Source organism: Nylanderia fulva, unplaced genomic scaffold (genome assembly GCF_048542155.1).
Source record: "Nylanderia fulva isolate GAGA-0341 unplaced genomic scaffold, ASM4854215v1 Scaffold78, whole genome shotgun sequence".
Classification (NCBI taxonomy): Eukaryota; Metazoa; Arthropoda; class Insecta; order Hymenoptera; family Formicidae; genus Nylanderia; species Nylanderia fulva.
Genome location: NW_028190894.1, coordinates 429,068 through 442,860, shown reverse-complemented (window position 1 = coordinate 442,860; position 13,793 = coordinate 429,068). Strand labels below are relative to the sequence as shown.

The following is a 13,793-nucleotide window of genomic DNA, read 5'->3' as shown; positions in this document are numbered from 1 at the left end:
ATCGCGACTACGCTCCGTTCGGCGAGAAAACGTGCGTCGGTCTGCGCGTAGACGAGCAAAATAGGGAGAGATACTAGTGGTTCAATGCTTCGGAGGCCTAGTGCCATTCATTGCAGGTACTGACAAGTTTAATAAGCAGCAAAGGTAGAGACCAAATCTGAAATCGACGAATTTTCGTCCAATCTGATGCATGTTTATTGTGGAACGGAATATATCTCTGCTGCATCGAGTCACGTTCATAAAAGGCGGAGACAATCGCACTCATTTTTGAGGATGTGTGTAAAAAATTTCTCTCCTGGCTGCTTAACTTTAAAAATGTAACTTTAAAAGAGAATTTTTCTTTTACACTGTGCGTAGCTATAATTTCGCGCGCTTGCGCGTTTATTTAAAAGAGATACATATATATATATATATATATATATATATATATAAATAATGAGCCAATATATTGTTATTTATTTGAAGTAGAAATTGAAGCAATGAGGAATTAGGAATTTTAATTTATTAATTTATTTATAGATATTATAATTTGGATTTTATTTATAATATTTATATGGTGGACAATTACTCTCTTAAAGTGAATCAGTGTATAATAACTGAACAACAGTGACTATTCATGATCATAGTTAAAACCCTAGCACTGCAAATCAGTGCAAAACTGCTGATGGAATCAGTTTGTTGCACCCACTGTTTCCATCAGTGATCTGACTGTTGGAAACTTTAGCAGCGAGAATACCAGCGACTACGACGTATTATGTCTAATCACCATCACTAAGAACAGCAGAGTCACAATAACGAAAATTTACTATTATAGTAATGGATAAACGTATAAAAGCTCTTATTGGCTCGCGGTCTACAGATTTTGCAGTGAAATCTTATACTTCCACTGACTAAAATCAGTAAAATATAAAACAAAGAAACATGGTGGGGATAGTTTCACTGAAAATCAGGAAATAGTGACTGATTGTCAGTGATGTACTGTTTTATTGATTCAATCAGTGGTTTTTTCACTGATTTATTTTAAGAGAGTATTCCTTTAATTATGTGTTTGTAGACTCGAACTTGCGTCGCCCTTTAAATTTTTCAATATTTTATATAATTTATTCAAATAACGGGAAACAATTGATGTATACAATGAATGGAATAATATACGAACCGTTGGATCATTTAAATAATTTAAATATTGGAATATTATTATGTATCAATTCATTTATTAAAATAAATTGGAAATACGAGAAACAGAATATTCAAGAGATGAAATTATTTTATAAAGCATTTATTCAAGGCATAAAATAATATTTCGGAACGACAACAAATCGGCTAGCACTCCGCACACTCTGCACACTCTTGACATTTGTTTACGTTGTGCAGGCGTGCTTTAGTATTTACGCAGCGACAGATGGTAATACAATTCGCTCCGTATATACTGTCAACTCGAGTTGTGCTCGAAACGCGACATTCTACGAATAATTAGCCATTATATCAATCTGTCCAATTAGTTCAACTTCATGATTAAGAATCCGACGCATCTCTCAAGACAGCAGCTATTTACCGAAACAAATATATTTTGCGCTATTTATTAATTCAGTGTAAAAGTCAAAACGATAGAAAATAAGAATTATAAATTCTCATTTCGTTATATATGTATAATATTATATTTAATATTTATATGAATTATATTTATATAAATATCTATATATTTATAGTATATATTTATAGTATAAGTAATAATTGTTTTTTTATATTTTTACACAAATTTTTTGAATTTCTATATATTAAAAAGTATATATACTTTAAAATTATAATATATGTATATATTTTAATATATATTTTAAAAAATTTATATATATTATATATATTTATATATCTATATAAATTTCAAAATATATTTTTCGCAGATATTATATTACACCAATTATTAATTTATTCTATTAAATATTGCTTGAAAAATGAATATAAAACTCCATTGTATACAATATAATAATTTTTTAAAATAATTGTTAGATATTATATAATAGTTATGTTAGATATTATATAATAATTAAATAATTATGTTAGATATTATATAATAATTATAATTATGTTAGATATTATAATTTGGATTTTATATTTAAATTTGGATTTTTGTATAAAACAAAATATATTGTAACTTTTACGTAGTCAATTCTGCTGGTGCACATCGATTAGTATAAGTGACAAATTGTTATTTTATAGTAGAAAAACGAAAAGTATGTATATATGAGTTTTTTTTCAATTTTGATTTGCATACAAGTTTAAATATTTTTTAAATACATGACTTTTTATAGAAAGGTTTTTTATGTTATTTTTATGTTATTTATTATTAAATTTTTATTTTTATTTATATACATATAATAAAAATATTATATTTATATTAATATTTTTCTATGCTTCTTTAGAAAAGTCAAATAGAGGATTTATTAAAATAAAAATCTCTAATTAAGGTTTACTTATTTATTACTTGGCATTACACCGAAAAAAATTTGTATCCTGCGCACGTCTAATCAGTTTCAATGAAAAATTAATTTTCCTTGAAACTAAGACCACCTGCGGTCTGGCTCTACTAACCCGGTAAAATTAAAATTTGTGTTTTACATTGAGAGCCTTACTAATTTTTTAGTTGTTTTTTTTTATTTTACAAGTATTCTACAAAAAGTTCATGTGCTTTCTCTGAAAATAAAATGTTTATTTAAGTTTCTGCATACACTGCTTAAAAGATGTGTTCATTATAGTTATAAATTTGCAATTTTATTTATTTGCATTTTTTATAAATAAATGAAAATTTATAAATAAGATTAGCTTATTTTGCATATTATCTTTCTCTATAATAATATAAAAATCTAGTCCATCGAAAAAAATTCCGTACATTAATTCTGCTATCGGTATTTGAAGTGCAATTTTTTGCTCTTCGACATTGCCGATGATGGCGGAAGAATCAACTCCTCTCCACAAGTCCGTTTAAATTTCCAATTAAGATTCCTGCCCATTCCAGGCGGAAAAAAGCGTCGTCGTCGCTGGAACGATGTAAGAACGCGGGAATTCAGCGCAGAAAAAGGAAACGCGACAAGAGAACCCGCGACGTTAGCCCTGGAACCGGAACGTTTGTCGAGTTATTTCTCTAACGAGCTTGAAAGACAATAGGGGTTATAGTTCTTCTGTAATCCGGATTGCCGAAGCGCGTCTCGTGTCACCCTCTCAAAGGCCTTTCACGCATGCCTTCGTAATTAGCAGCTTGTGAGAGAAAATGGTTCGCTGGCTGTAGGCAACCTTTGCCAGGAATTTTCTCGTTTCTTCGCGCGCGACGAGTTCCTTCAAAGGAAGTAGAAACGATTGCCGATGAACTCGCAGTGAGGTCAGAGCGATTGAGATAAAAATATAAGGCATATAGCGCGGTATATTTTTCAAAAGAATTTGAAATCTCTCAGTCCTTTTTAAGATCCTTAGCAAATGATGAACTCCGACAAAATATATAGCGTCCTCATTTTGGAATTAAAAATATTAGCAATTATTTACTGATTTTTTAAGAATAATTGTTGATATTTTGAATTTCATATTATAAATTATCCAGATCAAATTTGTATTAAAAATTCATATATACATTGCACATATGGAGTCACTTTTTGCTACGTTTAATACTATTATAGGTTTGAACGTAAATATGTATTGCTGTTTTTCGCTCTATTATACCTGCAACGCACGCACATACGTACGAATCATAATACAAACTATATTTTTACAAACTACTTTTTATACTAAACTTCTAATCTAGATTTGGAGGATAATAGTGCTTTCTTTCGTGTATCTTAATCCCAGAGACCTTTTGTTTATATATTCATACAAAATGTATTTTTTTATATAGAACACATAATATAATAAGTTGATAGCTCGTTTGTCATTCGAGATGTCATAGAGACAAAAGTAGATAAGGAAAACTGTGATTTTGTAATTATTTCTCGTTTTTCATGTGAAATCAACCTTTCCTGAAATCATTGATGTATGTATTAGTATAATCGTAAAAAAGCATTTTTAATTCTGTCAAATTAATGCGACGAAAGACTAGAAGTACGAAAATAATAATTAATCGATAAAACAGACAATCGTGAAAGATCCCTTTAATGCAGTAAATTTTATGAAGATTTTATGTGCTTTATATTCAAACAAATATTTCTGTACAATCTTATTTCTTTTAACAAGGTAAATGGTAAAGATAAAAACGAAAAAATTCAATGTGCATAATATCAATGTTTCGAAAATATACTCTGATCCTCATCACAGTAATTTTGATACAGTAATTTTCAATAATTGCACATCAGATCACGCATAGCGATAGATTAAATATTTTACAAGTAGATCCAAATTAGTTTGTATTTAATTTCAAACTTTCCATGAGTGTTTACTTTAAAAAAACAGTACTTTCAAGTAGTCTAGAAAATATTGGACAAGACAGGTTCGAACTTTCTAAGTATCTTAAAAACCAAGAGCAGTATTTCCAAGTATATTCAAACCTGGATCAAGTATATCAGAATCTTTTATGAATATTTATGAGATATACAGGGTCTTTAAGAAATATATGGACAAACTTTGTATATTTCTTATGTCAAAATAAAGAAAAAAATTTATATAAATCCATAACAACTAAGTTATTGCAAAATTATAATAAAAAAGTTTTTGTTAACATTATTATTAAATAATTATAAATAAATAATTAACTTATAAGAAATGCTCAAACTGTCATTTGATTGAGGATAGTCCATCGATCATTGAATAGCGGAATCCTTATTTTGGATTGTCATGTCATTTCAAAAATTTCTGGACAATTTTCGTATAATTTATAATGCATTAATTCATTAGCATCTCTTCGTTAATTAATAGGTTGCGAATATATTAATTTTAAATGTCCTCATAATGAAAATCTGGATCTTTTCAATCAAATGGCGGCCATTTTGAGTATTTCTTATCAGTTAAATGCTTCCTTATAAATTATTTAATAATAACGTTAACAATATACATTTACAACAATAACATTTTACTATAACCTTGTCAATCATTCATTTTTGATTAGTTATATACTAGTCATATTGAGTGTCCCATTTTAATATATCACCTCTCATAACTTTGCAGGGAGCGATTGTAGAGAAAAATGTTTGAAACAAAAGTTGTATGGTTTTTGAGAGAGATATAAGATCGAGCCATTAATTTGACCTTGAATAGTTATTTAAAGGTCACGTAAAGGTCACCTTTAATTTTTTAAATGGAACTATCTATTTTTTATTGCATGTATTCTTGTAAGTTATTTCAAGAGCTTTCCAAAATCCTTAAATAAAGTATTTTTTCATGGAGTACTTTTTAAGTTATAAAGGTTTGAAGTTAACAATTTTTTGACATAAAATATCTTAAAATATCTTGTAAAATATTAAGTTGTTGGTAATCTTACCTTAATACTTTTATGCGCGGAATAATGAGATCAATTAATTGGTACAAAGAAAACAAATAGTTGCTTTTAAAAAAAGTACGCAGCTGCATTATTGCATATGATATACTTTTTTTAAATAATTATTATTCCCCTCATTCTGTAATTGATGAATTTCTTAAGGCTTAGAGCTTACTGCACCTATTGTAAATCTGGCCTTAATCTTAGAGTTTAAATATAATTTAACTTAATTTAACCAAATCAAACCTAGCCTAATCTACTAGTAAAAGACTCGATTCTTTGCGATAGAAAGTACTTATTATTGTTCTAGATTCGATTACTTCACAAATATAATATATATGTTGAAATATTATTTTTTATGAATATATATATATATATATATATATATACATATATATATATATATAGGATTAAGTTCAATATATACTTAAAAATAGAAAAGTCAAATCCAATAATCAAGTTTCATTTCTTAGAGGATTTAAATTATATATATATATATATATATATATATATATATATATATATATATTATTTAAATCCTCTAAGAAATGAAACTTGATTATTTTGGATTTGACTTTTCTATTTTTAAGTATATATTGAACTTAATCCTATTTCTAATTACGCATTGTAATTGCATCAATAATTTTCTAAAATATTAAATTAGTCTACATATTTTATATAAAAATTTCTGAAGGCTTGATTCGTTTTTTGCCTGCAATGATAGTCTAACTCTGCAACAACATCCGTTGAACGTTGAATTTCAAGCATCGTGTTACAGCGAGACATTCTATGAGAGTAGCACGATATCAAAAGTATCGAATCGCTCAATGATGAAAGATATACGCTGTCAAGACGTTGTAACAGTGAATCAACCTTTTTGCAAAAATTAATACAATTTAATAATAGTATTTTAATAGTATTTTAATAGTATTGTATATCAATAATATTTTAAGAGTAGGTATATTAATAGTATTTAATAGTAATATATATTAATAGTATTTAATAGTAGGTATATTAATAGTATTTATTTCAAATACAAAATATTTATTTTTAATTGTCAATTCAGTGATTTTGTCTCAATATTTTTCTCGTCTACAATTCTTTAAGAGAGACAAAGAGGTAAAGATTTTCGAATATAAAATATAGTTTTAAAGAGAGAAGACAATTTATCAAAAATTTAGAATTGATATTTATTTACTGTTTGATATTAGACCAAAAAAAATCGATGCTTTGTGCACGAATAATTAAGTTTCAACGAAGATTATTTTTTTGTATGGCTTTTATTTGCTGTTTAAATTGAAATATGTTTATTCCTAATTCAAGCTTAAAATGTTTGTGGACGGGATTGATTATTTATTCTCCTAATACACATACACATAGTTGTGTCTGATAGTGATCTTGCTGACCGGTTTTGTGCATCTTTCTAATTAACGTCGCTTTACTGGAAAACTGCAAGATTTATGCTCGTTTCTCACCCTTTTCCCTTCGCAAGCTTAATAACCGCAGACGTGAAGCAGGAAATTGATGGAAGTGAGAGTAAAAGCGTGCAATTACGGCGGTGGCGGGTAATATAATAATCGCGGCGGGGAGAAATACGAGAACTGTCCGATATGCTTAAAGTTGTACAATGAACGGAAAGGAAAAGCTGTGCAGACATAAATATATTTTACGAAATTGAAATTAATTTATCAATTAAAAAAATATAGAAAAAGCATAAAGGATGTTTTTTCTTCACTCATAATATAATTTTAAATCGATCAAAAAATAGGTATATGTTTGCAAAATTTGATCAAGTATTGTATACACACATACACAATGTACACGGTAAAAAACATTTTGTATTTTTGTTGAAATTATCTCGTGTAGAAATTTTTAACATACTCTTATGTTAATGTAACATATTGTCGTTGTGTTATTTTGACATTTCTGTGTTGAGTTAATATTTACTGTTTTTAAGTGTTAAAACAACACAATTAAATAAAAATGTACGAATTCTTGATGATATATTTTATATGTTAAATTAACATACTTATAAAGTTAAATTTAATTAAAATAAAATGTAATTTTTACATTTTTTGAAATAATTTAAAGGTTTTAATGAAATTCAAATGTTGAATTTACATTACCGGTCTGTTAAGAATTCTATATTTTAACATTAAAAAAATGTTAACGTAACATTTTTTAAATGTTTGTTGTAACTTATAAACAGATAACTTATGTTACTTTTCTCTCTATTACAGTTTTTATCTGTTAAATCGACATATCTTTTATGTTATTTATCATAAAGAAATATCGTCTTTTGTTTTCTGGCGGTTACTGAATGCGACAGTCTCTTGATATACGTGCTGAAGCACGTGCTATTGTGTGGCCACTGCGTACTTTGCGTATGAGTATCGCAAATAAGTGAGTGATCCTTTCAGTGATATATAAGATAAGTGAAACTAACACTAAGGTGCACATATGGGGTAAGAAAATTATTATTTCAAATAATATAATAAAGGTTATGTCTTGCAGGCATTGTGAATATATTAATGGAAATATGATATAGAATATAGTAAATGAGTTTGATACTTTTCCGTTAAATAGATTGATAAATAGATATATTGATCAATAGCAATCGGTTAGCATATCTTAACATGTTTGCAATCTTATAAATAAATTGATTAATTATAATCTTTATAATCTAACAAGTCGATTTAACAAAAATTATAAACGTGAAATGTATGATAGCAAATGAGAAAAGTGATTAGTCAATTACTTTCAGTTTTACTGTTTTTTATGTATCAAATGTTGTTTTAATGTTAATATATTAATAAATATTTGCATAATCTTCTCTATTCAATGTGTATAACTAACCGTAACTGTAGAGTTTTTATATTTCATATTAATATAGAATAATTTTGTAATATATCTCACATTAATCATAATTCTCATTATTTTTACAGCCTTTATTTGTTTTCATTATGGCATTCATGAATGAAATTAACCCAAGTTATTTGTTTTGTGTTTTGCAACACGAAGGCGTTAAAGTATGGGCCAAAATCGAAGAACCATGTACCTACGAACATTTTATTGAAAAAGGTCATTTTTTAACATATTTTCATTAATATATATTAAAGTTTTATCATTTTTATTTAATTGCAATGTATATTTCATTGTAATATATGTTTACAGCTGAAAACATTTTTCCATCATTAAAGAATACAGAGTTTATCTTTACGGATGAAAATGATGCTAAACTTCAACCAGACATTTTATCAGAATTTGTTAGAATAAATCCACGAGGCGTTATTATAAAAATTAAAACAACGACAAATATTGATATTTGTAAGTATGAATAGTATACATATTTTATTACATTTTCTAATTTCTTTTATATTTTGTTTATTCTTAAAGAACATTACAATTTTTTTTATATAGCATTGTCGCATATCCCTAAAGAAGTAAATCAACCATCTACAAGTTCAGATGTAGATACATGTTCTATTAGAAGATCCGTTCTATCAGAGTTCTCAAATAGTGAGTATGAAGGAAATGCATCGTCTTCCAAAAAATATAAATTAGATGCTACCGTTTCTGAAAGTAATGAAGTTATATCAAAAGAGGTATGTTAAATTTTCCTTTTTTTATAAATTATAAAATAGAAAATTAAAAATAAAAAGTTTGTTGTATTTCTGTTCTTTTAGAAGTTGCATGAAATAATAAAAAATTTTGCGTGCGGACAAGAAATACTTGACAATTATGAAAAAAATAAATATTTATCAGAAAAGTACAGAAAGCTTTTAATAAAAATTGTTGTGCAAAGTTTATTAGAATATAAAAAAAAGTAAATAGACAAATCTATTCTTGGGAAAAGTGTAATTATGCACAAGCAATTATTGAACTCTTCCCAAATTTAAAAAACTGTGAAGGTGATCTTGGCTATGTAAGTTTTTATATTTCAACTGTCATAACATCAATTTTTATTATATATATATAGATATATATATATAAAACAAGATTGCATTTATATATTTTACCAAATTCATATAATTTATAAATTAATATTTGTAGAAAGCAATTTTTAGTTTTTGTAAACTGTTTAACATGAGAGTACTATTAAAAACATATACAAATAATATTGTATTTTATTTATTTATATATTATTTATTTATTTATTTATATATTATTTATTTATTTATATATTATATATTTATATATATATCTGTATACATATCAAAGAGAATATTTTATACTTTTGCATTATGCATAATTGTTTATTAATATAATTTTATAGGAACACTTTTATAATCCTAAAACTGGGACTGGATATATTGCTTCACGTTTATCAAATGTACAACGAAAGGGAAGCATCTCAAAAGTAATTGTGGATAACAAACAAAAAGAAAATATTGATAATAATATAACAACTGAGTCTGTTGATGAATCGGACATCATTAAAGATTCAATCAATTTTATGAAACATGCAACATTAGAACAGAAAGACCAGATTATAGAGAAAACTAAAAAAACTTTTAAAGTTCGTCGATATTTATATTTAAATGAGAATTTTTTTAACGTATTTCCAAGATTTTTGGATATGCCTGAACTGGTAAGCACCATTACTTAATTGTAAAAATATAATAAAAGTTATCTTGCACCTTTTTAACTCAAAAGCTCAATTTTACAATGTTATGGTTAATTACTCATTTTTCTTAGTTTATTTTATATATACATAATTATTTTATATTATAACTATATTCTTGCCAAGCTGAAGTGTATATAAAACTTGTTTGATTTACAAATAGCAATATCCTATAGAAATTTTTTCTGCGTATTCCTTTTATTTTTAAAACTAGATTTTTAATAATTTTTTTTATTTAGATTGGTGTAGAATTTAATCTACTTTTTTCTGAAATTGATCCAGATAGATTTTGTAAGATATATCCACAATATATCGATGCTATTTTGTCAGTTTTTGAAACTAAAAAAAATAAAATTCCTCTTGGTACGTTAATTTTTTTATATGGAAATTACATATTAATATTATTAATATTGATTTTTAACGTGTTTTAATATTTTATTTTTAAGAATGGAATCTTATTACTAACTCATTTATTGCCTTGGCACTATTATTACCACCAACAGCAAGAGGAAAAAAATTAGCTACAAGAGATAAAACAAATAATATAATTAGAAAATTGATTGTTTTTGTACAGGTAAAAGATTAAAATTATTTTTTTTACAATTATTAATTTTATTTACAATAATCGCAATATAACATTAATTGTTTTACTTTTTAGAATGGGACACCCTTGCGTTCAAATGAAAACGTAAATCAACCAAGAATTATTGTTGTTGGTCCTAATAAAATAGCACCTGAACAATATTTTCTTAAAATGGACAGGAAATTTATTTTATTACCAACGAACGATATTATTAAATCAATTGATTACCTTTTCAAGGCTCACTATGCTTTTCATGTAGAATTTGAGAACGATCTTAAAAATTTTTGGATTTTTCTGCAACACTATTTCTACACGATTCCAAGTAAATGTACGAGTAAAGTGATTGAAGTACACACGAAACTTGAGGTAACAAAATCAAATTATTGTTAAATTAAAGGTACTATTCAAACAAATTATTATAATTAAACATAATATAACATTTCTCATATTATTTAAGAGATTATAGATATAATATATAAGTATTAAAATATTGAACATTGATATTCATGCAAAAGTTAGTTCTTTTTTATTTTTATAAGTGAAAATGCAAATATTAAAAAAAGATATATATATAATTTTTTGTTTATTTAAAAAATAAGATTATAATATAATTATATTTATTATAAATTTCATTTTTCCTTTGTACACTTTTTCCAACGTAATTATTATTAAAAATGTCTCTTCAGTGTTACTTATGTGAATATAAAACATTACAAATCAAAGATATATGTCGTCACTTACGTAATGTACATATGCTGTTTGAGAGCTCTAATCTTATTTTAAAATGTTGTACGAGTTGTACAAATTGCCTTGCCGTTTTTAGAACATATTGTGGCTTTACAAAACATTTGAAAAAATGTATTCCCCAAAAAGAAAATATACTTTCCAAAAGTAACGCTTATGAAAAATCAAATGCTGAAAATGTTGAGATTTTTGAAGAAGTTGATATTAATGATAATTGTGATTTGATTGAAAATAAAACTGTAACATCAAATAAGTCAGAGACTGAGAAAAAGCAACTAATGCAGGAAAATATGTCTAATTACGTAACACACTTATATTCTTTAGGTTTATCTGATCTTATTATAACAAGTATTTTAGAATCAACATCAAATGTAATTTTTCCACTCATTGACGATATTATATCACTTTCACATTTAGATGAACGTCAAAATCTTGCTCACGACTTTAGATATGCATTTGACAATCACATGACTGTATATAAACAAAATAAAAATTTGCCAAAAAATTTTGTACAGCCTATCCAGAAAGCTCATGGTGTTGGAATAAAAAAAAAAAAATACGACAGTAGAGCACAATGCTATAGACAAGTTCCAGTTACACGTACTTTTACATATATACCTATATTAGAAACTCTTCAATTTATATTAAATAATAAAGCTGCTCAACAATTCTTTACAAATAATATTTTTGAAAATAATAATGCTTACACTAATTTCATTGATGGTACAGTTTATAAAACTAATCCTTTTTTCCAAATAAATAAGAACGCAATTCAGATTCAACTTTATTTTGATGAATTTGAGGTATGTAGTCCTTTAGGAAGCAAAGCTGGAATTCATAAAATTGGAGCGTTTTATTTTACAATTAATAATTTTCCTATTCATATTAATTCAATGTTGCAAAATATTTTTTTAGTAGCTTTAAGTTATAATGCTAATATTAAAAAATTTGGTATAAATCCTGTCTTAGAGGTCATTGTATATGACATAAAAATTCTAGAAAAGCAAGGAATATTTATTAAAGCTCTGAATACTTATGTGAAAGGTACATTAATATCTTTATCTTGCGATAATTTAGCTGGAACTATGTTGCTTGGCATGAATGAATCTTTCAATTCTCATCACTATTGTAAAATTTGTACAATGCATAAAGAACATGCCCAAAAAACATGTGTTGAAGATTTAAATTTATTACGAACAACAGAAAGTTTTTGTCATTTATCACATCAACGAAACTATGCCAATAGCGATACATTTAATTTTTTTGGAATAAAACATAAAACTGCTTTGTTAAATATAGCTTATTTTAAAGTTTCCGAAAATCTCAACATTGATGTAATGCATGATTTTTTGGAGGGCATTTGCCACAGAGATCTAAAATTATTCAGATTTTTGTAATAAATGTGGACTAATAACTTTAAATGATTTAAATGAAAAAGTACAAGCGTTTGATTATGGCTTTTGTAATAAAAAAAATCTTCCAAGCATTATACATTTTAGTAAAAATTCAAATTCAATTGGACAACGTGCAGCACAAACTCTTTGTTTAACAATATTTTTGCCTTTAATTCTAGAAGATATAGTTCCAAAACTGGGAGAAAATTTTAATAAATGGAAAATAATTTTATTACTCATAAAAATGTTAAAGATTGTTTTTATCACCAAAAATTACGCTTAATATGTTACATGATTTACAAATAACGATAAAAGAACATCACGAACTTGTAATAAAAGAATTTTCCGTTCTATTAACTCCAAAAGATCATATAATTACGCATTATCCTACTATAATAGAAAAAATGGGTCTTCCAAGAGCTTACTGGACTATGCGATTTGAAGCTAAAAATGGTTATTTTAAAGATTTAGCTCATAAATTAAAAAATTTTAAAGATATTGCGTTTACTTTATCGTTACGTCATCAAAAATATATCAACTATGAGTCGAAAAATAAGTGTAATTTTATTGAGGAACAGCCAATCCTTCAAAATTTTAAAAAGGAACATTTGAAATCTACAGACTATGGAGCAATAATTGCAGAGCATTTAAATATTACATTAAATACATTAATTTACGTTGGAAAAAACGTACAATTTAGAGGTACAAATTTAAAATTAAATAAATTTATTTGTACATCTTTTTCTGAAAAGTTTCCGAATTTTGGTAAAACAAAATTATATTTTTCTTTAAATTCTATAATATATGTTTTATATGAAAGTTGGAATACTATTTGGGATACATCATAAAAAATAATTCTTCCTTCTTTATAATGAAACTGGTCAATTTTCCATTTACCAAAGCTTGGGAAATGTATAAAACATCAGAAAATGATACGGTTATTGTAACAGAGTATTTTTTGTAATTTGTAATTTTTATATTATATACAATTGTAATCTG

At 25.9% G+C, this 13,793-nt stretch overlaps 1 pseudogene across 1 annotated transcript; it reads left to right on the top strand.

Moving 5' to 3' along the window:
* The first annotated feature begins 7,775 nt into the window (after positions 1-7,775).
* On the top strand, positions 7,776-11,164 carry LOC114942146 (uncharacterized; annotated as a pseudogene). The gene is made up of 9 exons (XR_014926218.1): positions 7,776-7,914; positions 8,395-8,530; positions 8,624-8,776; positions 8,870-9,054; positions 9,136-9,374; positions 9,726-10,040; positions 10,313-10,436; positions 10,520-10,647; positions 10,732-11,164. The product of XR_014926218.1 is annotated as an uncharacterized LOC114942146 (transcript).
* The last annotated feature ends 2,629 nt before the right edge of the window (positions 11,165-13,793 follow it).